Raw genomic sequence first — 27733 nt, 5'->3', positions numbered from 1 at the left:
GCTATCATATCACCCCTTAACCTCCTCTTCTCCAGGCTAAACATGCCCAGCTCCCTTAGCCATTCCTCATAAGGCATCGTTTCCAGGCCTTTGACCATTTTGGTTGCCCTCCTCTGGACACGTTCCAGTTTGTCAGTGTCCTTCTTGAACTGTGGTGCCCAGAACTGGACACAGTACTCCAGGTGAGGAGTGAATACAGAATACAGTGGCACTATTACTTCCCTTGATCTGGATGCTATACTCCTATTGATGCAGCCCAGAATTGCATGTATCTTATTTTATTATCACATTTCCTCTGCCCATATATATATATAATGTGTGTGTGTGTATTCTTTCCTGCTTTATTTTTGTGCTGCAAAAGTTGCAATTACTTTTTGTGTTTGAAGTTGTTGGCGGAAAATCTGTCAACTTTCCATCATGCCCGTTTGTAGCTCTCATCTGTTGCCTGTGGTAAGAGAGTTGGAGGGAGGGATCTCAATTTCTGAGACAACTGGGATGGACATGTAAATATGCATCTTTGTTGAAGCCAGAACAACATTTGCATGCGGATGTTGTTCCTGCGCATCTCATTACTTTTAATGGGCTGTGCTTTTGGATGCCTCTCCGAACCTGAGGGACCATTGGCCTTTTCATTTCAGCAGTAGGGATGCATTTGCTGAATTCACGAGCTTTTGCTGTGTTACAAACAATTTGTCACCCTTTTACCACGGAGTGCAAAAACTTGCCGGAAGGGGGCAGGATCATTTTACACAAGGTAAAAATGTTTACGCACACGCAACACTCAGTGTCACACTGGTGTCCTATCACAATCTGGAGAACCAATAGCAAATTTTCAATCATTTCCCTGTATGCTTGGCATCCAACATTGTTCTTGCAAACCAAAGTTCATGGGCCAGTGATCATGTATTGTGATCACTCTAAATATAGAAAACATTAATCAGATGTCGAAATTGACTTGAAAATAATTGCGTTTGAAAAGCATTGGCACTGACTGAAAGAATCATAAGGAGAGTTCTGCTTACACAGGGCTTTCCTGTCTCCTTCACACTATAGCCTATTATACCTATTGTAAAGCCTTTCTGGTATGTTAATTAATTTTCTAAAGTTTATTAGGGAACTTAAGTGACTTTTAAAAACATGAGCTGGTAAGGACACACAGTCTCACTCTGCTTAAGGGTAGGGATGGCACTTAACAAATTCAAGGCAGGAGATGCTTGTTGCAGACTAGTCATCTAGAAAGGCACTGAGAGTTCCTTGCTGAACAGAATGATTCAACATTTCCCCCCATGCAACATTTCTCCCCCTTCTCATGAGATGGCCAAAGTATTGGAGCCTCAGCTTCAGGATCTGTCCTTCCAGCATTCAGGGCTGATTTCCTTATGAATGGATAGGTTTGATCTTCTTGCAGTCCATGGGACTCTCAAGAGTCTCCTCCAGCACCATAATTCTAAAGCATCAATTCTTCGGCGATCAGCCTTCTTTATGGTCCAGCTGTCACTTCCATACATCACTACTGGGAAAACCATAGCTTTGACTATACGGACCTTTGTTGGCAAGGTAATGTCTCTGTCTCTGCTAGGCCATTGCTAAAACTGATGTATAGTAAACAGGTGCCCAGTCTTGTAGCCTTTGAAGTACAGAAGAGGATTGCTTGATTTTATACCCTCCACTCCCTAATACATTAATTTGTAGACTATATATTGTGAAAACAGGCATATGCAAACTAATTTTGCATGAACTTAGATATTTAAGATTCCATACTGAGCCTAGTTTTACCGGGAGTTCACCCCATCGGATACTATGGGAGTTAACTTCTGAGTAAACATTGATAGTAATTCACTGTTAAAGTGTGGGATTTAAAAAGGAAAAGTTTGATTTAAAATAGCTTATAAAGTAACATAGGAAATAGTATTGAATCGTTTTTAGTAGAAATAAAACACCACAACTGGGTGCTTGCTGAATGCATATTGAATTTTTACACAAGGGTTCTGTTTGTTATAACTGTTCGTTACCATAGAAGTACAAACTGAAAGGTAGCAATGATGAGTTAGTGCAATATATTATATTAAATAAACTTGTCCTGTTAGCAGTGCATGCAAGTCTTTATTTACATTACAGTAAGCTGTTTTCTGCTGTATTATAATTCTGCTGTACAAATAAATTAAGGCAGCTTGTGACAGCTTGATTTACGTTCTCTGCAAAAACTGAAAAGCTTTTTCTCTCATAGATGGGTGGGCTTCCTTTTTTAAAAAAAATATATTGTGGTGTGGGCAGCATCAATCCTATCATCTGAAAAAGAAAGCAAATGAAAGGCTGAGTTATCTTCTTGTCACTGCATTGAAAGGAAGAACAAATATCAAATATTATTTTTAGAATCCAAAGGTATAGCAAACAGTTCTGAATTACCGTACCTTTCTTTATTTTTATAAAAAAGAATGAATTAATAGATGTGTTTCCACAGCACAGAATGCTACTTGGTTTTAGGTTTAGGGGTTTTTTTAAGCTCATGTTTCCTTTTGCTATTCCATTTTTGGGGTATGTTGATATAAAACAATTTGACTCACCTGAAAGGCTTTGGATTAAGATGAATTTGAGGCCCTCTCAGACTTATAGCTGCACCTTTTGACATTTGAATATATCATGAACATGTATGTGAAACTTCCTTTATTTACTTAATTAATTAATTTACTTAATTCACATGTAGCATGAAGCCAAACCATGGTTAGTGCAAATGTGTGGGTTACCTTGAGGAGATAGATCATGACCGCTTCATTCTTCCTCTGGTCTGCTGCTGCACTCCTGTGAATTGAGCAGTGATTTGGCTTTGTGTGTCTTCTAGACCCAGGCTTGTAGTTTGTCTCCTTCAGACATAAGCTGCAAAACAATAGCATATTTTTCCTAAAATGTAAGTTTCTTAATATAATTTACATTTGCTTATTCTTTTCGCTAATACATGCATTTGTATGCAGACTTTAACCCCAGTTTATGCATTTTTGAATACATTACTTGGCCATAGAACTGCAAACTTTGGAGAAGTGACAATTTCAAAGGATAGCTGTGCTTCTGTTTGCATACTTTTTCAGACAGTATGAATTAGCTAAGTTCTTTCCTTTGTGGAAATTACTCCTCCTGAAGCTGTTACATGGCCCCAAAGCTGCTGTTCAATAAAGGGGGGAGGGGGAGAGAAAGAGAACATACAAGAGGTAAAATAGCATAAGAGGAAAGAGTTAAAAAAGAAGGAAAAATTGAAGCTTGAGATGCAAGGACATGGTTAAAGACATGTCTAATTTGATCCTTTGCTGTCTTTACAGCAACAGACTGACACTGCTACTACTCTGGAAGTTTCAGTAATGCTTTCCATCAATTTCTCTGGAACAGCTGTTAGTCTTACAAGTATGTAATATTCTTTTTTTTAAAAAAAATGACTATTACATTAATATTCATCTCAACTCCTTTTATCACAATTTGACTTGCTCTCTTTTCCCAGCAGTTCAGGCATGGGTATCTGTCCAAGAGCTGATGGAAGTAATTCGTTCTTGTCTGCAAATTACCCCATCCTTTGCTTGTTCATTGTCTAAATGACCTGCCAGCTTCCCTAGATTACTTCCTGTTTCTGATCAGGAGGACTGTCTTCAAATTTAAGAGTTGGGGGTGTCAGGTGCTGCTGTCCCCCTTGATTTTTGTGCATTTCAAGAAATTTATGTTTAATGTTTTTCAGCATTATTTTCAGATCTGGGTTTATCATCAATTTGTGTGTTTTGGGTAGGGGGCGGGATGGGACACACTAGCAAACTTGCAACCAGCTTTTTCTTTTCATTACAGGCTTTCATTCCTTAAATGAAAACTGTAGTGGAACAACTTAAAAGACTTCTTTTTAAAAATCCTAGGTAGGGTACACCAGTTCTCTAGGTGGGGCAGCACACTCCTGACCTCGATCTGGCTGCAGCCCTGATCTCATACCATATCCTAGGCACTGCCTGGGATTAGGTCCAGGGTTACCTCCCCTCTAATAAGCTCCATGACTAGCTGTTCCACAGCCAGCCATTTATCATTTCTGGAAACTGTCTCTTTGTCGCAGCCTAAATGTGTACTTATCCAAAGGCATGCTTTACTCATTCTGTAACAAGCCGAATGCGAGTAAACTTCCAGTTCTAGTTTTTGTTTTTAAATTGTCTACTATGCCATTCAACAATCTCTCCAAAGCAGCTTAAAGCAATTTAAAAACTGCTGTTTTATTGATCTTATGCTGCCTCATGTGGTTTCATGCTAGTTTTATGCTAATTTCTGTTCTGGTGCAGTTTTTGCCTTGATTTAATTGGTATTTTATTTATTTAAATTTATGATCTGCCCAGAGAACATAAATGCTATAAAAAGATAATGTACAATAAAATCACAGCAATAAAATACAGTTAATAATAAATATATAATAAAGGTTAATTTATTGTAGTTTAAACAACATTATTGAATTAAATAAAATTTACTGCTCCTGTACATTCTAAGTCTAGGTGATAGGTACCAAAATTTTCAGTGTGATCTCTGTCAGAGGATGACAGAAAGGATGTCTGAGCCTCAAAGTGTGTCCTGTTCATTTCAAGGGGATTTACATCTAAATAAGTCTGTTTAGGATTAGTCTTTAACAAACTGACAAATAATTGCTATAAACCAAACAACACAATAAAAACACACAACAAATCTCTGGATATAATAAGTGGTTTATCCCTTCAGAAACCCAGAGGAACAATGAGAATCAGTGGGAAACTTCCCTGGGTCCCCATGGTTCCTCTGGGTTTCTGAAGGGATAAACCACTTATTATATCTAGAGATTTGTTGTGTGTTTTCATTTTGTTACGTTTGCAGCTCATGATTTGCTGGAGGAGACAAAACTACTAGCCTGGGTTTGAAGCCAAGCAGAAGGACCAAGGAGGGAGCCTGGCAGCTGCAAACTCTTGTCAGAACTTTCACACCGATGTGTTTTTGCTAACCCATAGTTTGGTTCAGTTTTATGTATAAACTGGGCTCTTAGAATAGCATGGCCTCATAAAAACGAACATGATGTTTGAATGGAATGTTTGAAAAGCCTCAATTCCTACTGGGTTAATGGAAAGATAAGCATCCATCATACTTTAAAGGCATTCTGAGTGCCTTTCAGCTGAGAATTCTCCTGCTGCAGTGGGAATCATCTGGCAAAGACCCTTGCGCTGCATTGTCCCCCATGATCTGCTTCATTTACCAGGGATGTACAAGATATGAACCCCATAAACTAAAGTTAGAATACAAGGGTCTAGCTAATTCAATTACATGATCATAGAATCGAGTTGGAAGGGAATCTGAGGGTCATCTAGTCCAACCCCTGCAATGCAGGAATCTCAGCTAAAGCATCCATGACAGATGGCCTCTCTGTTTAAACCTCTGTTTAAATTGTCAGTGAGACAACTGAAACCACTAGTTGTTCCCTGCAGCTGCTTCCTTCCTGTAGTTTTTGCCCTTTAGCAGGTTTCTGGAGCACCACCTCAGTTTTCAGTGCATCAGTGAAGCTATTATCCCCGGTGCCAGCTGCTCTTTTGTCATTCATATTGTTTTATCCCTCCCACTCAAGATCTAGTTTAAAGATTCTCAAGACTCTTGGCAAACACATTCTTGCCAACTGCTGTGAGGTGCAGCCCATCTCTTGCCAGAAGTCCTATCTCAAGGAAGCAGAGATCATGATCCAAGAAGCAAAATCTTTCCTGATGACGCCACCTGTTCAGCCAGTGGTTTACCTCAAGGAATGGCTTGGGATGATGCCGTAACTGAGAACATATTTCAGATACTAAAGCACTTTTCAATGCAACGCCTGGTCTTCTAGGTGCTGTATAGATTTCTCAAAACAATTATATTACATCAATCCTAAGGTGGAATAATCCATTTTTCTAGAGTTTTGCTCAACACATTTCATAACATTTCATAACAGGCTGATGGATTATGAAGTCATATTCTTCTCACTTTCACACAAAAATCTGTTTATTACCAAGATAACACAGAAGCACATATTTCGCAACATTGATTTTTGTTGTTGTTCAAAGAAAAAAAATCAATGATGCAGTGTTGTGTATAAGTTCAGTCTAAGTGTGTGTTGACCCATACCCTCTTGCAATATATTTTCAACTTCCTCTTTTAATTTTGAGGTCTTTTGTGGATTCTTATTGCTTCCATGAAAAGTCTCATTTGCTGTTCTAATGACAGAGAACAGAGAGAGAGAGAGAGTGAATGCCATGTAGAAATTATGTTTTTAGTTGAGAAAGGAGTGGAACTACACATAGCAGTATGAGATTCACCCTCTGCCACAAATGTTGCTGCTGAGTAATTGGTCCCTGAGCTGAAACATTTAGCCCAGTCTCTCCTTGTGAATAGAAGTTTAAGAATGTCTTTCTTCAGTGTGCTCTGAGAAGGACAGCTGTAACATGTTCTAAAAGAGTTCCAGGGGGGTCTGGATCCTATTGAATTTCAGTAGTGTCTCAGAATTCTTAGAAAAACCCTGTCTGTGGCAAGGTACAAAGCCAAAAAAATAATACAATCTAGCCCCTGGTAATTAAAGATGCATTCATTAGATGCTGGGACTTACTGCTTTAGGGCCATTTTTAATCCTACCATTTCCCAAAGGCCCAGACAGGGTAATGTGCTAAGGGAATAAACAATTTCATGTGCAGTCCTAAATGCACTGATCAGGGAGTAAATCTCATTGAACTTTGTACAAGTTGCTTTTGAGTTGACATGCGTAGGATTGCCTTGAAAAATATAAATACAGATTTACTCCATGTGTGCTTAACACAGGCTCTTGAATGCCAGTTTAAAGAAGAGAGTCTTAACCACTTCATAATACTGCAAGCAACATATGATACTTGGACTAATGCTTCTGGCCCACTTATTATAAGCAAGATGTTTTTGAGCACCACTATATCTGAACAGGTTAAAATAGGAATCAAAGCTGCTTCACTTGTGAGAATTTGTTTTTATCTTGGGGTTAGGGTTAAATTTATTTTGGTCACCTTTTGTCAAAATAGTCAAGCCAGAAACAGGCATAATATTTACTACACTTTGAAGCACTCATTAAGAAGCACATTAGACCACGAATCCAATCATTTTAAAAACTGTTACTTAATCAGCTTAAGACAAAACTGAGTAGTTTATTGTTTTAAAGTCCACAGGCCCCATAGGCATTTGGAGGTAAGTGAGAGGGCTGGCATACTGTGCTTATTTCTTTTGAATCCAGAGAAGAAGAGTGGGTTTTCACTATAATGTTTGGATACACTACAGCTGGGTTAAGAGGCTTTAATAGGTGCCCACTGTTTCTTTCCACTGTCGAATCTGTGGTCATAAAGGAGCAGCAAGCAAACTGACCCAGAAGTCAAATCTTGTATTTCTTTTGGGTTCCTGAGAACCCAAGTCATACTGTGAAAACAGAACAGAACAGAACAGAACAACTTAATCTATGGAAAGATACCAGCTTATGTCTTCCTATTAGGTGTCCAGACTTTTTCTGAAGAAAATAACAAATACGGATTGGAGGTAAGGATATAAGGATGAGGTGAGAGGAAGAGCCAATAACTAAAGTTAGACAAGAAGAGAAGAAAGCTCCCACAATGACTTGGCAGGGTGTTGGAGCATCTTAAGAAAGGAAGCATGAAGCAGCCTTTTGGGCATGTCCCAAAAGCTGAACAGCTTCGAGATATGGGACTGATTTATGGAGGGGATCGGATGACTTTTGGGGTTCCTTCAAACTCTGGAATTCTGTGATAAAGAAGTTGCTTATCAATGAGTGGTAACGTGCCCTAAATTTGTAAATGTGTTTTCACTGTTGTGAATCATGAGTCACAGCAGTTACGTTTTCCATCACAAAGTTAATGGCAGAGAGAGTCACACCGACATCTTAACCAAATGGATCATGTTCAAGATGTGTCCACATGCCCATGCAAAGCTGAGCTTGGTTTCTCATGACATGTAAAAAAAGGCACTTACTTGCAATTAGGGCTGAAGGGAAACTATCACTTGTAAGGGATAATTAATGGCTGAATTAGAGGCATTTCCTGTATTAGATGTGGCAGTCGTTTCAGAGGATTAATTAGGCATGCGCGCACATGATTCATTAAACATATTAGTTACTGCAGGGAAATTCCCCTTTACAGCAGCCATTCCAGGGAGGATCTTTGGTGAGAGTAATTGAAGTTGAGCTTGCACACCTTAATTAAATGATGCCCTTGGCTTGTTCTTCCTCTAGTTACTTCACAGTAGTGCTGCACTATTTGCCCAAAGCATAGCCATAAGCACACACAATCTAGACGTTCCAGTTGGACAAAGCTTATTGGTATCAGCTTCACCCTGTTCCTGTCTCATAGATGTTATGGAAGATGCAGCATGAATCATGGATATGAACGTGTGAAGCATTCCTGAGTGCAGTTTATATGCATCTACATTTCATTCAATTCTGAAAATACAGAAAAAATAATTCTAAACCATAGTTTAGCTTTATAAGCATGAACCTTCCCCCCTCCACTGCTTCTGTCCCCCCTCCCCATTTAGACCAGGAGTTGCAGTTATTTTTAATTATAGTTTGTCTGAACAAATTGGGATCAGAAACCATATAGGCTTGTTATTTCCATTGTGATGTAACAATAAAACAGTTTGCTAAAAATCAAAGAGGATGCATTTGTTTTCACATTTGTGCTGGAGGAGTGTGGCAGGGAGCACATGAGCTGGAGACTCATTCATATGGTTCCTCTGACCAGATCTTCATGGGGAATGAATTGCTGATGAAAAGGGGAGTCAGCAAATCCCACACCCTCCCCCCACTGGTAGGAACATTGCACAAGCAGATTTCTTGTAGGACTTCTGCTAAAACCATGATACACTTTTATCCCGTGGCGTATAGAGTGATATATAATTTTTAATAATAATAATAAATAATCATCATAATAATGATAGCAATATATTTATTGCTTCCTGGCACTCTGAATTCAGAGATTTCCAAATGCATGCAAAAATAAAGGTCAGGTTTTGCTCAGATATCTAACTTTATAATGAATACATATATTCAGTATAGTGAATACTCTCTTGCTTCATTTCAGTCAGACTTTCCATAAATATTTAAATGCTGATCATCTGATGCAACTGTGCCATATCTCTTGTAGCATTTTTGGCTCATTGCTTTTAAGAACATCATTACCCAAACTAATTTTGTCTTAGCTGATTAGGCCATGGAGTTTTTAACGTCTCTATGGATTTTTAAACTATTGAGAAAGCAACACCTTTCTAAATCTGGTGGCAAAATACACAGCTCAAATGATAAAGGGAGGCATAACAAGACTATACATACATAATTTATTTGTATACTACCTTTCCATAGTAAAAACCAAGGCAGCTTACAACATGAAAAAATGTAATAATAAATATAACAAAAGTAGTCAAAACAATAAATAAAACACATCAAAAAGGATGCAACCAAACGGAACAATTTCTACATAAATCATAATAAGGTCTAAAGATAAAGGTACAAAAAATAGTGTCAATAACGGCAACAATGCTCCAACAAAAAACCCTAAACGGTTCCCCAGCCCAAGAGTCTGTTCATCAGCCTCAACTTCATCAGCTGGAGCCAAGACAGGTAAAAAAAGGCTTTCAAGGCAGGGAGCAGGTCTTCTAGGACTCTCAGCCAAGGTGCATCATCTTGTGCAATTTTGTATCTTGTCTCCTTTGCTCTAGTGTTGGTAGTTGGTTCTGCACTAGGCAAATACCAGTCACTTGCTGTATGACACCAATGCCAGAGAGAAGCCCCTCTGCAGAGCAATATTGTTGCTCAACTTTGTTTGTTTCAGGAAAGGAGCAAAGTAGTAGTAATATTAGCAGAAATAATGTATAATAGCTAAGCGAAGAAGTCAGGAGTCCTGGTAATGCTTTTCCCTATCACCCAAGTACAACAGGGCAGAGCTATTTTCAAGATCACAGCTACAACTAAAATAGGCACACTTTACTCCACTTATCAACTATAATTTTTGGTGCATGGCTTAGGAATGATTGGAGTTGTAGCCCAGTAACAATTGGAAGCTGGGCCAGCCCAAGACATTTTGGCACCTGAGGCAAACCACAAAATGAGCCGCTGGCCAGGGAAAAACGAACATCTGCACCAGGAACAAGGAGAGGGGAAAATAATATCTACATCAGAAATAAAAGGGGTGAGCGAAGATCTGTATTGGCAACAAAGTGGGGAATCCAGTCAACCTAACCAGACTGTGGAAGTAGAGATCAAAGGCTGTCATGGGTTGTGGGGAGGAAGGCACCCACTCTGAATCATGCCGGGTGGGTGCAGAGCCCGGGAGACCCCCCCCCCCAGGCAGTCCCACTCCACAGGGGGTGGGAGGAGACCAGCAGCACCTTGTATTCATTGAGAGGCCACTGTAGAAGCAGGATTGGAAGGGGGACTGCCAAGGAGGCAGCAGATCTGGCCTCCAAGGAGTCTGTTGCAGCCATTGCTGCCCCTGAGGCAGTAGCAGTGGGCTATGCATTCCTTGGAGCCCAGATCCGCTGCCCTTGTGGATCCTGACACCCAAAACAGTTGTCTCATTTTGCCTCATGCATGGTCTGGCCCTGTCTACCCCTAGACTGCCTTGCTTTGTTTCTGCTCACTATTGGCTGGGTTGAGAAGTAACATGAAACAAATATTTGTTCAGCAAAACAAAAAACAAGATAATTGCTTGTTTGGTATATAACATTAAAACATAGTTAAATTTTACTTGCACAAACCTCCTCCCTCTCCCTCTCCCCCGGCATGGCAGCGTGGAGTTTGGAAACTACGGTTGTTGCAAACAATGGTATCATGTTACTTTAAAATTCCACCACTATGATTGTTGTGGAAGTAAGACAAATCTGACTTAATATATGGGACAAGTATTTGTGTGATCACACATTTACAATCTACTCATCTCTTACATATAAATATTATTCAGGCACTTATATTAATTTGTAAAATCGGCTGAGAACCAAGTTGTTGACTTATTAGTTTGATTATGTAATCAATATGCTTTTACTTTAACCCCCCCCACTTTTCTTGACTCTAATACATAAATTAACATTTTAAATGCAGTTACTGATTTCATCCTATTAGAATTTAATCACTTGTGTTTAGTTTCTGGCATTTAAATTTTGTGGTTTGTTTTTCATTTATATCTAACGCGGCTCTTTCTGTATTCATATTCAGGGAAACTATTTGAAATTGAAGCTGCCCTATCCTCCAAAAATCCAAATAACAGAAAAATATTTTTACCTTTGTGGGCTCTGCCAACATATAATCTCTCCCTGTTACAGTGTAATGGTTCACCAGGTGAACCATCTTAACCTCCTTCCATGCCTGTTCACACTTCTCTTTTTACTTTTATTGAGGCCTGCATATTTTTTAACCAATCTTGGAGAAAACAAGGCATGAGCCATCTATGGTTGCCCTCCGGAAGTTCACTTAATCTGTCATGTGGCAGACAAGTTTCAAAAAGTGTGAATTTTACAACTTAAACAAGGGAGGTGACAACTCAACAGCGGGGCCCCTTAGCTGGAGGGGTCACAGAGCTTAACACTGCGTAACCTTGTCTGTTCCAAGTGACTGCTGGGTTGGAATCACTGAACTGCTGAGTACTCTATGTAAAGAGGCAGGATGTCTCAGAGCCTTGGAAATGAGAGAAATGCTTGGAGAGCTCTCATTGGGATGCAAATAACACTTGCAGTAGAAATCTTTAAGGTGTTCTCGATTTAGGATTCAGTCTGTGTTAGCTTGACTTTCAGCATTGACAAGGGGCAGATGTTGGCATATATTTAAGTTGCTGATCACATATTTATGAGACTTGGCATATATTAGCTTTAATTGCTTGATACATACCTTAGGGTGGAAGTAAAGAGTAAAATTAGTTGTAACCTAATCTGTGTTATTTTCAGTCTATTGCTGTTCAATTAACTGAGGCTTAACCTAGATGAGAGAGAATGCTTTGGACTGATTGAAAAGCTGATCTAGGGGCAAGTGTGCAGCATATTGTGGGTAGATTGTACTCCTTTTGAAGGGTTAGTTTGCAGCTTGAGTGTTTCTGGACCTGGCTCTGTTCCTGTTTTACTAGATAGTGGCTGTGGCCATGAACACTTTTGCTTTGCTTAGGCCCTTGCCCAAACTGTTTCCTGGAAAAGGCAGATCTGTGGTCAGAAATTTCAGCTGGTACCAAATACTGCAGACACATATATAACAGCAGTATTATGTAATTGTTAATGGCTCCATTTCTGAGCCCAACTGCCCAATTCAACATGTTGATAATTACCAATAAAGCACTAAAAGTCTGTGCACCAGGATATTTAAAGAACCAATTTCTTGCATATATGTGTTAAGAATTGTTCTCCTCACAGAACAGTGAAAGATTAGGAATGGGCAAATCTATTAAAATCCACTACTTCCTAGTTCTGCATGGGGACAAGACTATGTCTGTTATGCCCATAAAATGCAAAAACACAAAGATAAACAAATAAAAGCTCTTATGAGTTTGCCATGCTGCCTATTTTCCTGTAAAGGATACTTCTCCCCTTCAAACTTTTAAAAACAGGTAATCCATCAGTCCACTTCCTGGAGCAGCTAGCACATGGGTCTCCTTGTCACAGCACTTTAAATACAATATAGCAGCCCCACCTCATCCCGATTCTGAAGCGGACCTGGAAGTGGAATCTGAGTTTGGTGGATTCCTGCCTCATTTCTGGGATTTTATGACTGAAATGTGATAGGTGAGCTGAGGAGTTTTCAGCTCAGAATTCTTAGCTGCTTCTGTATGTCAGTACATATCTGCAGGCACATACAAACTTAGTAGAGCTAATAACCTTTGCCTCAGTATTTCTGAGGCCTGGCAAATGAGATGAGGTTGTAGAACAGGAGTTCTTAATTTTATACCTGTCTATTCACCTATTAAGGGACACGGGTGGCGCTGTGGTCTAAACCACAGAGCCTAGGGCTTGCCGATCAGAAGGTCAGAGGTTCGAATCCCTGAGATGGGGTGAGCTCCCGTTGCTCGGTCCCTGCTCCTGCCAACCTAGCAGTTCGAAAGCACGTCAAAGTGCAAGTAGATAAATAGGTACTGCTCTGGTGGGAAGGTAAACAGCATTTCCGTGCGCTGCTCTGGCGACTTAGTCATGCTGGCCACATGACCCGGAAGCTGTCTGCGGACAAACGCCGGCTCCCTCGGCCAGTAAAGTGAGATGAGCGCCACAATCCCAGAGTCGTCTGCGACTGGACCTAACGGACAGGGGTTCCTTTACCTTTACCTTTATTCACCTATTGAGGATGGTAAGTGACACAGTATCCCTCTGTTCTGGTGCCATGGGGGGTGCCCTTTAACTCTGATGTTGCAGACACTTCAAAAGAGAAATCATTTTTTAGAAAACTGAAGCTAGGGTAATTGAAGATTCATGCTAGTACCTGCAAATTGCCTACACTTAGACCCTATTGAAGTCAATGGTATTTGTCTGTGATCTCCTAATATAGAGAGAATTTCTTTTAGGTGTTTATATTTTTCTGGATCCTTAAAGGTTTCACAAATTTTAAAACATTTTACATTGCTGGTATACTTTTCTTACAAAGGAAATGCATTGGAAATATTGTTACAGGTAATGTCTGTGCGGTTCTCTAAATATAAGAACTTTCTAAAGTGACTTGGGATATACAGTAAGCATTAAGAAAGGAGATGTGCCCAGAGTATCAGGCCTCACATTGGGATCTGGTGTGGCCTAGAGCCAGCTTCATCAGTTATAAAGTGATCACACCTTCTTATTTATTTCTTTGCTCTTGCTTTTGTAGCTTTGGAAAGCTCCATATAACAACTGGACCCTTTTACTGTGTATACTCAGATGCACTTTGTACTCAATCCTTGTTTGTGTTGCCTTTTCTACAGAAACAGAGCTCTGTTTGATTAAAAACAAAAGCCAAGATGGTTTTCGAAGCCCAACCCTGAAAAATAATCATAGTACATGCTTATGGTAATACTTTTTCAAAAGTAGGGGGGTCCATGGCTTGGCTTTTGAAAAATAGGAGGTCCTCAGTAATTAGCTAATTGGGAACCACTGTATTAGAGCAATTGGTATGTGCTTGTTGCATGATGTTCCTTCTCTCTGCTCTAAGTAGCCTAGCGGTGGTTGCTTGCCTCTCAAAATAATTCTGGCATTTAGTGATCAGAGGCATAAAGATGATTCCTCTGGGTAGGAGATATGGCTATGGAGATATGTGATGTGTTCCCCTCTGTCTTGGGACTTACGATTGTGAGTGCATCTGTCAAGTAACTAGAGAGAAGCTTTCAAGACAGACTGAATACATTGGCCAGAAGTTAATATAGTTATATAACTACTATATTTGTTAGAGTAGTTATATAATGATTAGGTTGCATAAATATAAATATTTATATAAATATAAATCTGATTAATCTTAGTGACTAAAATGCCTCTAGCACTTTTAAAGCTAAAAGCATATTATCAGATGTTTATAAACACTTGATGAGGGATGAATAGTTAGACACATGTTAGCAATTTATGTAGGGATATTAGTCGAAGTTTGAAAATAAATTCAGTGGGAACTTGGCTTTCACCTTTATGACCTGAGTCGTTCATATACATTTCTAAGCAACACACTTCTCTGTCTTTCTGTTAAATGTAACAGTAAAGCAATACATGGTGACTGCTTACTTTTTGGCTTTCTTTATTTCAAGGAGTTCCCATTTTGCTATTAAGATACCTACCATATATACTTGAGTATAAGCCAACCCGAATATAAGCTGAGGCACCTAATTTTAGGAGAAAAAACTGGGAAAACTTATTGACTTGAGTATAAGCTGGTTCACCACACCACAAACCTAGTGGTGGCGGTGGCAGCGGAGGAGGAAGAACAAGCAGCCCAGAAGGGCTCCTTTCTTGTTGATCATTCCTCCACCGCTGCCGCCGCCGCCAGCAGAAAAGTTGAATTGGATCAGTCCATGGGAAACCACATTGATGTTTGCTCCAATTCAGCGGTAAAGAGCAGGTTTTTGCAGGGGAAGCCAGGGGGGGCAAGTGGAAGTGTGGATGAGCCTGAGAATGCTGTGGAAGGTAGCCTTTAAAACCTTTCCATCTCTGTGGCAACGTTGTCTTGTGAGCAACTTCCAGGGGTGTCATGTCAATGATGGTGGGGCCAGAGGCAAAAATGGAGGATGGGGAGCAACAGATGACACTATTACCTTTGTAGTATAGGTGTCAGAAGTCCAGGTTCCTGGCTTGATAACACAGTAAGCGTACGTAATTAAAAAGGGGGATTTATTGCAAAAACAAACAATTAACTCTGGACGGTTCTAGCCAAGCTGCCGGCATAATCTCTCAAGTTGACCCTTCTGAAGAGTGCTTCCTGTGACGACAGAAGATATTGAACTTTCGACCCTTACGTCTCTTATTTTGCTTCCTGTCTAGCAGCCGTCCTATTTGCCTATGCCTTGGGCTTATTGGGTTAGCTACATCCCCTTCCTGTTCCAAAAGGCTGTCTCTGTGGCTTTTTGCACCTGTTTGGGCTTCCGGGGAGCTTTGACTCTGTTCCAGCCTGCTCTCAGTTACTCCCTTAGCAGCTGGCCGTCCAAGATCGGGGGAGTCGACGCTGGCGGTTGTGGGTTCTCCTCTGCCGGAGTATAAGCCAAGTCTCTCTGTTCCTGATTGCATTCTGCAGCCGGCTGTAAAATTACACTCGGAGCTGGCATATTCATGAGAGTAGGCTGCATTCCAGCCATATAAAGGTTCCCGCACCCATGTCTTTACATGCAGGCCATTTCCCATGTCAGGGACACTTCTACTTAGGCAAAAGCACTCAAGAAGGGGATGGAGCAGGACCAGTGAGAGGTGGGGTCTGGGAAGAAAGGGTGTGGCTCCTCTAGCCACTCTTGTGGTGTTCCCTGCATAGAGTCCCAACAGCTATAGAGAGGCCTAAAAAGCTCAATTCGGCCCCTGCTTTAAAACAGAAGAGCTCAAGTGTGTGGTAGTTTGCTTACCAGCAGTATAAGTCAAACGAGCATGCACCACTAGGCTGCTGTTGTTTCTGAGAAATAAAATGCACTTTATGTTACCGAAGTTAAATGTGCATGTAGTTGGATCCTTACATTTACCACCCTTTAATATAATCCATGTATTTTATGTTACATTTTATAAAATATATTTGACAATTTTTCAGGAACTTTATAGAAAAATAACTATTTCCAGGATATGGAGATAATTTCTATGTGGCACAGCTAATTACATTTCCCTTCTTATTCACTTGCTGTCAGGTTTTTAAAAGTAGCTTTAAGATGTTTTAAGATCCAAAGTAATTTTATTTTTAAAAACCCCCATGGTAATTATAAGTTTCTCAAATTTTCAAAAGTTAGGGTCGTTCAAGGAGAAGTAAGACTCCGTTGCAAACACTTATTGCGTAAAGGCAAAAATATTCCATTCATTTTGCTCAGTTAGTCCTGGATGCTCTACATGTGTAGAATCCAATGCTTGTAGGCACTTATCAGATTCATTTTTCTTCCACTATGGTATGCACTGCACCCTATTTTGGGCTGTGCACATTGGATTTTGTGCAATTAGGCATATTTGGATATGTCAGCCAATGTACTGACCACCAACCATAGACCCATATGATGCCCCAAGGAAGACTCAGATGAAGAAGAGACACAAGCTTCCCCATTTAGCATCTTCTCCCAGTCTTAGATCATAGGTGTTCCACCATCCCCATGTCATATAGCTCTGAAGCTAGTTTAGTCTTCTGTTCATTATGCTGTTATATACAAACAAGTTTATTTTAAATCAGTAAAGCCTTTATTCTTTTACCGAAGAAGAATCTGCATTATTAATTTACACTGTGCGCCACCCCAGACTTCAGGAAGGAATCACTAGTAGCATCTCTATTTCTTCAGCCTCTTGAAAACCACAGTTACAGAACTAGACAAGCATCCTTTAAAGAGCATGGCCAGCTCTTTGGAGGAAGTGGGGTCAATTGCAGAACAGGTGTTTCCTCCCTTCATAAGTCTCTTCACTGAGGCAACACCTCTTTATTACTGACATTAAGGAGAGAACAACCGCCAGTGGAGCTGTCTGAGAGCCTTCTGAGATCCCGATAAAACCTGCCTGAATCTGGATGAAATAAATGCTTCTAACCCTGACTTTACATGATTTGACCCTGCTTCCTGTGACTTTTGCCTGATGTGACCATACCACATATGCATGGTTCCAGTTGAACTAAGCTACTTGGTAGTAAGACAAAGAAGGAGATTCCGACCAAACACCAGGAATAACTTTCTGATCGTAAGAGCTGTTCAACAGTGGAATGGACTTCCTCAGAAGATGGTGGACTCTTTCATTGGAGGTTTTAAAGCAAGAGTTTGAACGGCCATCCGTCATGGATGTTTTAGTTGAGATTCCTGCATTGCAGGGGTTGAACTAGAGGACCCTTCCAACTCTACAATTCTATGATTCAATGTTTTGCTGAATGCTTCTAGTCAGGCATTTTCAGTACACTTCAACAAACTAATTTGTCATGTGGCCCTGCCCACTGGTGAGCATGCTGAGATTTCCTCCCAACTTTGAAACCTCAGAGGTGGTCTGTGTCATCTACCAGCAATCCCTGCCACCTCCCCAGGTCCAGTGTTGGGAGAAAGACTGGCCATTGTTTGGTATTTGTATGGCCAAGGTATCTGAAGGTCCATATATTATGCAGGGCCAACTCAGCTCCTACTCGTCCTTCCTGCTATTTGGAAGGCTTGGACTGAGGAGGAGCATTGGTCACTATTGGGCTAAAGGTGCATAGGATACCTTCAGGCAGCCGGTCCTTTACCCTCACCCCCCACCTCCACCCCCAGCCTTTCAGGCACACAGGTTGGGAATAGCTGGGTTAATGTACTGAATATTTTTGCCTTTATAAGTGCAAGTGCTTGCGACTGAGTCTTACTGCTGCTTGAATTGCTGCAGCTTTTGAAAATATGAGAAACTTATAATTGCCCCGGTTTTCTAATCAAATTACTTTGGATCATAAAACATATTGAAATTACTTTTTTAAAAATGAAGCCTGACAAGCAAGAGAGTAAGAAAGGAAGTGTAATTAGCTGTACTACATAGAAATTATCTCTGTATCCTGAAAATGGTTATTTTTCTATAAAATCTTTATTCCATTGTCAAAAATAGTTGACTTGGAAGTTTTAGAATAAAATTGAACAGAAAATATGTGGATATAAAAGAAAACTAACTGAAATAACCTAACCAAGCACACATTTTACTTAGGTGAATGAAATAAGAATTTACTTGCTCTAGCAGGGAGGCAAAACACAACCATTGTGGCTGGTAGCCATTGATAGTCTAATCCTCTTTTTAAAGCCATCCAAATTGGTGGCCACCTTTACTTCTGGGAGTAAATTCCTTTGCTTAACCATAAAACCTTATAGTGCGTTTTTTCTAAATTCATACAGAATCGGTAGCCCAAAATGTCACAGTGTTCCTCTCAGTTCTCATTCACCCTCTCCTTCTTCTGAAGTATCATAGAATAATCGAATTGTAGAGTTGGAAGGGACCCATGCGTCATCTAATCCAACCCTCTGCAATGCAGAAATCTCAGCTAAAGCATCCATGACAGATGACCACCCAACCTCTGCTTAAAAACCTGCAGGGGATTCCACAACCTCCTGAGGAAGACTGTTCCACTGTCAAACAGCTCTTACTATCATAAAGTTTTTCTGTATGTTTTGTTGGAATCTCCTTTTTTGTAACTTGAAGCCATTGGTTCCAATCCTACCCTCCAGAGCAGGAGAAAACAAGATTGTTCCCTCTTCCATGTGACAGCCCTTGAGATATTTAAGATGGCTTTGATATCTCCTCACAGTCTCCTCTTTTCCAGGCTAAACATACCCAGCTCCTTCAACCATTTCTCATAAGGCTTGATCATCTTGGTTGCCTTCCTCTGCACACATTCCAGCTTGTCAATATCCTTCTTAAATTGTGGTTCCCAGAATTGGACACATTATTCCAGGTGTGGTCTGACCAAGGCAGAATAGAGTGCTACTATTACTTCCTTTGATCTGGACACTATACTTTTGTTGATGCAGCCTAGAATAGCATTAGCTTTTTTTGCTGCTGCATCACACTGTTGACTCAATGGCTTCCATAGAATCATAGAATCATAGAGTTGGAAGAGACCACAAGGGCCATCGAGTCCAACCCCCTGCCAAGCAGGAAACACCATCAGAGCACTCCTGGCATATGGTTGTCAAGCCTCTGCTTAAAGACCTCCAAAGTGTTACGATATTGAAGCAATGATGCTGCAAGCTGATTGCTGGGAAAAGTCACATGCTGTTGGGAGTGTCTGTGGGAAACAGACAGCACCGGAATTAGCTCAGAGTGTAATATGAGCTGCACAGGAAGTGCTTGTGGAGTCGTCTGCTGGAGGTTGATGAGAGCAGACATGATTTTTGTATCACTGCAGAGACAGAAATAAAGCCATGTAAATACGTTTCTGTCTTATCTCTTTCCCCTGCCGGGGGGGCAGGAAAGAGTGGTGTGTCCTTCTCACGCTGAGAAGGATCACCTATCGCGACCTCTGCCTGGTCCTTGCCGGGAGAGCAGACCGGGAGGTCAACAGGAGACCGAGCCGGGTGCCTGGGAGAGATGCCAGTTTCTGCTGATAATGGCTCGGAATCCAACATCTGGTAGCAGAGGATGGTTTCATTCCATGAAAGCAGCGAAAGAGGTTGGTGGATCGTAACTTCATCCTCTGCTTGAAGATAAGGGAAGATATGGTAGCGGGCAGATGCAAGCTGCAAGACCGGCAGAGCACCGGAGCAATCAGTTTTGCTGATAAGGAAACGAGCAACGGAACCCCCAAGGTATGCTGATTTTATGGGCTAAAAGGGTGAACGCAGATTGAAGATTCTCTGGTTCACGAGAGCTGTTTTCTTGGATTAGAAACGGCACTGAGAGAGAGCCACATACTTCGCATACCAGGGCATAGATAAGAGGCTTGTTATTCAAGTTTGGAATGTCCAGTTGCTAAGCAACGAGACGTCAATCTTTTCAGCTACTTCGGAGATAGCTAGCTTGAAAAGGAAGTGGAAAATCACTGGCCAACCGGAAGAGGCTGGGACTGTGGAGAGGCTGGAAAAACACTGGGAAAACATTCCAGCGTTTGTTTTGACTTATCTCACTACTCTTGGAAGGGACTTTCCAGAGCAGCCTGCGTTTAGCTGCCAGGTGCAAAAGGCAGAAAACAATCCAACAGACTCTTGGATTTTACAAGGCTCGAGAGTGAGAGCTGAAGGCTTGGATTCAAAATGGATACCAAGAAGGGGGGAGGCTTACCTTACCCACCTCCACTGACTAATGACAATTATGCCTCATGGTCTGTAAAGATGAAAGCCCTGCTACAGAATCAGAGGATTTTTGGGGTGATTGAGAACCCCATCCCTCCTGCACCAACGCCAGGTTGGAATTCACAGAATGTCAGAGCCAGGACGGCCATAATTCTGTGTGTCTCAGATGATCAACTCGTGCATGTTCAGGATTTGGAATACGCACGTGAGATTTGGGAAACGCTGCGTAGAATACATCAAAGAGATGCTGGTTCTTCAGCGTTGCTGCATTTTGAGAAGCTAACCAATCTGAGGCTAGCGCCTGATGGAGATGTGCAAGCGCATTTGACAGAGATGAAATTCTTACGCCAGCAGATGGCGCAACGCAATTTCCCTCTACAGGAAGAGATATTCTGCTTCATGATTATTAACAGCCTTAATCGGACTTATAAAACCGTTGCAAGTCAGCTTGGTTCGCTACCAGCGGCCGATTTAACGGTGGAAAGAATCTGTTCAGTCGTTCTGAACGAAAGAGACAGACTTGCTGCAATAGATGTCAAAGACAGGGGGAGAGAAGTTCGGAATCCTGACACCCCCACCGCTATTGCAAGTGAAGAACAGGCTGTTGCTTTGAACGTTGTCCGTTGTTTTAATTGTGGACAGACTGGGCATCTTCAGCGGAACTGTAAGAAGCCACGTCAACAGAAAGGAGCTAAGGGGAGCTCTGCAAAGCCTGAGGCGTCAGGCAAAAGTCGTACCAAGTCCCAGATGAAACCTGGAAAAGCATTGCTGTCAACAAAAGCCGAGTGTTCAACGGAGAACGCTTTTGTTATTGACACGGGTTGCACGCAACACATGACGTCGCGCCGAGGACTGTTTTCAACGTTTAAGAAGCAAAGCTTCATTGTGAAACTGGCCAGTGGCCAGGAGCTGAAAGCGATCGGGATTGGGACTGTGTATCTTGAAAGTCTGAACTTGACTATAAACAATGTGTACTTGGTTCCTGATTTAAAGTACAATCTGCTGAGTGTTTCGCAGATCACAAAGAAAGGACTGAAATTGTCCTATGATGAAGAAAGCTGCAAAATCTTCAAAGATGGAGAACTGTATCTTTCTGCCAGAGAGAAAGATGGACTGTATTTGTTGACTTTTGATGAAAGTGATTGCATAAAATGTAATGCTTCTGAATCTAAAATGATCTCTCTTGCAGGTACAACAAAGAATGTCCGGAAGACAAGAGTAACCAAAGCTTTTCAGCGAGTGTATGCTGATGTGATTGGTCCTCTAGCACCGTCTAGAGGCAATGCAAGATTTTATCTTGTGTGTGTGGATCATTTTTCTCATTACGTGTGGTTATTCATGTTGAACAGACCACAAGAAGCCTTAGAAAGGTTTAAAGAGTTTTGTGAGAAGGTTAAGAGTATTCATGATGCTAACATTGATTGTCTTTTCACAGATGAAAAGCCAGTTTTTCTTTTACAGGATTTTCAGGATTTCCTGCATAAGAAAGGAATCAGGCACAAGGTTGCTGTTTCAGCAGATGCATGGAACAGAAGTGTCTGTGTGCAAGTGAACAAAGAATTGCAAAATGGGATGAAGGCGCAATTGCTGAGTTCACATTTGCCACATGAGTTTTGGGCGGAGTCCCTATCATGTTTTTGTTACTGTTGGGTGAGAAAGGTTTCCAAAGGCATGGAATGTTCTCCTTTTGAAAAGCTGTTCCACAGAAAACCTTCTGTCGCGCATTTTAAGGTTTTTGGATCTCAAATCAGGACAGAAACTCCAGATGGAGTGAAAAATGCCAGAGGCATTTTTGTGGGTTATGAAAAGGGTCTCTACAGAGTAATTTTGTCTGAATCTGGTCAGGTGATTCTCACAAAATTTCTAGAGAGTGCTCCTGAACAGGAGAGAGTAATTGTTCACACATTTCCCACTGAGGACAGTTCAGATGATGATGATGATTTTACTGATTACAGTGGTACTGAGAGTGATAGTGATAGCTCGAAGAGCTCAGTTGACACAGTCATTGAGAGGAAATCTCACACAATAGCTAGACCTTCACAGGTGAAGGATGAACCACTGTTTACTATTGGAACTGGTTCTCCAAAGAGTCCTGAGTTTGCTAACTCAGCTGTAGCGTGTGTTACTATTGTTGACAACTCAAGAAAGGTTAAAGCTGTGTCTAAGTCAGAGACAGAGACACAACAGGGAGTTGCTAAGCGGAACACTACATTCCCTAGCCAAGGAAATGCAGATGCACTCATTCCTTGGAAATCAGACAACCAGAGAGGTACACTGGGGAAACCAGTGGCGGGTAGTTCCAAGGGTGGAACTGAAACAACAGGGGAGTGTTATATGTATAACAACTGTTTGTTTTCTTCTCTGGATCTCGCAGCACACATTGAATCAAATGGGGGAGTATGTTACGATATTGAAGCAATGATGCTGCAAGCTGATTGCTGGGAAAAGTCACATGCTGTTGGGAGTGTCTGTGGGAAACAGACAGCACCGGAATTAGCTCAGAGTGTAATATGAGCTGCACAGGAAGTGCTTGTGGAGTCGTCTGCTGGAGGTTGATGAGAGCAGACATGATTTTTGTATCACTGCAGAGACAGAAATAAAGCCATGTAAATACGTTTCTGTCTTATCTCTTTCCCCTGCCGGGGGGGCAGGAAAGAGTGGTGTGTCCTTCTCACGCTGAGAAGGATCGCCTATCGCGACCTCTGCCTGGTCCTTGCCGGGAGAGCAGACCGGGAGGTCAACAGGAGACCGAGCCGGGTGCCTGGGAGAGATGCCAGTTTCTGCTGATAATGGCTCAGAATCCAACATCAAGAAGGAGACTCCACCACACTCCTTGGCAGCAAATTCCACTGTCGAACAGCTCTTGCTGTCAGGAAGTTCTTCCTAATGTTTAGGTGGAATCTTCTTTCTTGTAGTTTGGATCCATTGCTCCATGTCCGCTTCTCTGGAGCAGCAGAAAACAACCTTTCTCCCTCCTCTATGTGACATCCTTTTATATATTTGAACATGGCTATCATATCCCCCCTTAACCTCCTCTTCTCCAGGCTAAACATGCCCAGCTCCCTTAGCCGTTCCTCATAAGGCATCGTTTCCAGGCCTTTGATCATTTTGGTTGCCCTCCTCTGGACACGTTCCAGTTTGTCAGTGTCCATTGACCTAAGTGGAAAGTTTTATGGAACTTGAATGTTTATTTGTTGATCCGCATTATTTATTTACGTATTTCTGCATATTACATATTATGGTCCTTACATATTACATATTTTGGTCTTTCGTCCAAACATTCTGCAGTAGTGTACAGTAAGCATGAATAAATGGATTGATACACAATATAAATACATTAAAAACATAGAGCCAGCCTCATAACAAAACAATGTTGTGGAACCACCTTCCCTCTGAGCTTAGACAAACGCCAGCATTATTGGTATTTTGGTGCTTATTAAAAATATAATTGTACTCTCAGGCTTTTGTTGAGTTGGCTGTGGTTTGTAATCCTGCCAAGCTTTATTAGCTGCATCTTAGTTGTATTACATTTTTAATGTTATATATTTTGAACACTGCCTTGAAACGTGACATAAAAGTCTATTTTAAAATGTTTTAATAAAAAACTATAAAGTAGGACTAAAGCAGAATGTTATATTCACTCAGTGTTTATCCACCCTTCCCTCTCCCTCTCCCTCTCCCTCTCCCTCTCCCTCTCCCTCTCCCTCTCCCTCTCCCTCTCCCTCTCCCATCCCCTTGAGGTTCCTCAGAGCCCTAATATACTCTTACTTCAGATCATACTGGGTGGGGCTGTTACTATAAGAGCTTAGACAACCTTTTCATCACTGGGCGACTCCTCTGGGGTTACATCCCCTGAGGGCAAAACTTCACTTTGAGGGGTGCCGCAACTTCTTTTCCCAGAAAGCATTTTGAAGAAAGCTGTAGCAGTGCAGTATCTATGCTTGAAAACAAGCATTGTGTGTTTTTTAATCATGCAAAAGTGAAGGTTTAGAGATCTAATTTTGTTATGCTTAATTGTACTGAAGTTTGTATTTAATTGAGAAAAGTTAGAGGTATTGGAATGAGTAATATCATTGTTACCCATTGTATGAATACTTTTTCGCTATATTGAAGAACACTAGTGAGAGGCTACTAATGAGAGAATGTAAGGAAATATGAAAACAAACTGAGAACATATGTCTTTTGCTTAGTGGTTTGAACCATATTAGGACATATTGATTAAGCATGATCTGTTAAAATGTACTGAGCATAGAACAATGAAACTGAAAGAAAATAACGTTGGTGTCCAACACAGATATTAAATACTTCTCATACTGTTCTTTAGTTGTTTTACTAAATCATTTCTGACAAGTTAAGCTAAGGAATGGATTATTGTCTGTCCTCCTAGTCATTATTACAAAATACTTTTTCTTATGAAAGTTTAAGTGGCTGGAAGGTATGCAGAAAAAATGACCTTCATTCAGTGCTGCCCATTGAAATCTGATGGCATTACAGTGGTACCTCGGGTTACATATGCTTCAGGTTACAGATTCCGCTAACCCAGAAATAGTACCTCGGGTTAAGAACTTTGCTTCAGGATGAAAACAGAAATCATGCTCCGGCGGCGCCGCGGCAGCAGGAGGCCCCATTAGCTAAAGTGGTGCTTCAGGTTAAGAACAGTTTCAGGTTAAGAACGGACCTCCAGAACGAATTAAGTACTTGACCCGAGGTACCACTGTACTCAGATTTTCAAAGTCTGAAATTATTTAATTCATTTAGAAAATGATATTTGGTTTGCTAGAACACTGATGTTGAAGAGAATATGTTTGGTTTTATATACGGTATGTTTAGTGAACACATCTGGAGAGAAGGGAATATGAGGTGTGGGATGCGTTTGCTGGGTGTTACTACAATGTAGTAAGCTCTGGAGAATGTTGTCCCAGTTTGCTGCGAAGACTTCTCACTATGCATGCAGGTACCTATATGCACATTTCACATAATTGCCATTCTGATGGATCAAATTACAAACATACTACCCCCAAAGAAAATATGTCTTAGTTGAATATAAAAAGCTGTACCAGAAAATTACTTCCAAATATGGGATCCAGTGGGCCAGGGGAACTTTGAGTAGAATCAAAGCTAGATAAGGAGTTGCTTTACCTATTTCCCCTAATAATCTCAGTTACTACTAAGGACAGTAGCAATAGTCCAACATTGACATTTATTGCATTGCTGTGAAACTGAAAATAATAGTCCAAATTTCTGTTTCTTTTTTTGTAGGTCTAGCAGCAGTGGAGACAATGATTCAAAGAAAGCAACCTATTCTATGACCTTGACAAATCTGTTCCGTTCTGAACATTGTTTTTGAACTTTGGATGGTCTCTTGCAACAGCTATGCTTCCCTGACTTTTTGGCAAAATTCTGCAATTTGGATGGATTCCTCAGCAAAGAAATGTTAATTTCACACTTATATGGCCTTTTCTTCTATGATGGTAAGTTGCTTTACTTAACTATTAGTGGTATTGGGGTTTTCCATTTTAGTGTACAGATTCTGGGAATTTTGCCAGAGAAAACCAGAGGGTGTTCTCTTTTCTGCTCTGAGAATATCAAACACACACTTTTGTTGACAAAATAGAGTTATCTTTTAAGCAAATGTGCTCCACTTACACTAAATTACAATAGGATTTATTAAGACAGATTTTACTGAGTTGCTCCCCCCAAAGAAAATAGAACCAGAACATATGACATAATATCATTGTTTTATTTAAATCACTGCAGTTCCATGTCATCAGATAGAAGATACATCAGATATCATAATGTTCATTGATACCAGCTGTTTAGGTCACTATTGATTTAGCGAGTTGCTGCCTTTAGCATGTTGCCCAAGAGAAGAACATAATCAGAAATGAGAACTTTCATCTTTGGACATGGAGATAACTAATAACTCTATTTCAATAGGGAAGTCATGCATTATCTCTATGGTGATAAATTCCATGCCTGCTAGAATGCATTCACATATTTACAATTCGGTTATGAACACATTTCATCTGTACTTTCCATGAAGTAGGTAGTCAGCTTACACCTGCTATTGCTAGTCTTGCAGAAGAAGAAAAGACACACATCCGCTATGTTGCTCTCAAAGTGCATGAACTTGAACAATATCTGCCAGACCTGGCAAGGTTATTGAATTATAGTTACTTGGTAGACTTACAATAAGGGGCTACATGTTTCACTATTGGTTCATTATTTGTTTTTCATGTTTCACTTTTTACAAAAGCTTTCCCCAGCATGGTGCCTTTGTGGGACTTCAGCTCCCTTCACCCCAGACCATGCTAGCCAGTGCAGCTTGGGAGGTCATTGAGTAGGAGAAGCCTGTTTTACATCAATAACACTGCTGTATTTGAAGCAGCTACTGTCAAATGATTAGAACGAAATATATCACTAATGGTTTAGCTTATAGTTACCCTTTCTGTGTTGTATCAGAGATGTTTCTGTTTGGATAATGCTCTGGTGTAGACTGTGCACTGATGATGATAGGACATGGTAGTTGAATCTCTAAGGTCCAAATCCAATCTAACACAGAGTTTTGTGCATCTTTTCCTCAGTTTTTTCTTTCTACTGAGAGTTACCTTAAGAGTGTGCAGGCTTGAGTGGTGAAACAGTGGGATGTAGGAACAGGTTTCATAATTGTTTCACCCTTGAACAATGTAGGGTTGTTGTTGTTGTGTAAAGTGAGTTTTATAGAAGAAGTGGCTTCTTCTCTTTCCTTACTCTTTGTATAAAACAATGTGGGGCAATTCCTGACTTTTGGAAATTGTTTTAGGACCATGTTTATAGTTCATTGCTATGTTTAAAAATAGTATGAACTTGCATTTTACTATAAGATAGCATCTGTACTGCCCGATAAATATCTCGAACAATAAACACATGAAGGGTGAAGTTCTGACTACACAAAGCATAAAGTTTCAGCTGAATCATCGTTCTTTGTTGGTGAAGGATTTAGTAAATTACAGTTGTTTTATGAAGGGATTTAAAACTGGGTTTTCAAGAAATGGAGTATGATGAGTCAAATGTTACAGTCTTAGGCTGGGGCTCAGGGGGTATCTAGTCCAAGCTGGTGACCTCTGTATATTTTGGATCATAATTCCCATCATCTCTGACCATTAGCCATTCTAGCTGGGACTGTTTGGAGTTGCAGTTGAAAACATCTGGAGTATACTAGGTATAGGAAGTTCAGCTGATGACACCGCTGTTGTGTTTTATTGCAGTTACTTGCTGTACATGGGAACTTGCATACAATATCCATAACAATCAGCCTATGACCCTTTTTTCTGCATATACCTGAGAATGGAAAGTTGTCAATGCTT

The 27733-nt window shown here is 40.7% G+C and overlaps 1 protein-coding gene across 6 annotated transcripts in view; it reads left to right on the top strand.

The window, feature by feature from the left end:
* The window catches only part of CHRM3 (cholinergic receptor muscarinic 3), a 226495-nt gene that overhangs the window by 27898 nt on the left and 170864 nt on the right, over positions 1 to 27733 (top strand). For 5 of the 6 annotated variants that reach the window (XR_014509155.1, XM_083432205.1, XM_083432209.1 and 2 more), the window contains exon 2: positions 25647 to 25858. The gene's annotated coding sequence lies outside the window, so the exon portion shown is untranslated. Of the gene's footprint in view, positions 1 to 3320; positions 3394 to 25646; positions 25859 to 27733 lie in introns of those variants that run through there. The other variant, XM_083432208.1, reaches the window with a different exon arrangement.

The sequence above is a fragment of the Podarcis tiliguerta genome (assembly GCF_965153285.1).
Source record: "Podarcis tiliguerta genome assembly, chromosome: 3".
Taxonomy (NCBI): domain Eukaryota; kingdom Metazoa; phylum Chordata; class Lepidosauria; order Squamata; family Lacertidae; genus Podarcis; species Podarcis tiliguerta.
The sequence above is the reverse complement of the archived record's forward strand: the minus strand, read 5'-3'. Positions and strand labels throughout refer to the sequence as shown.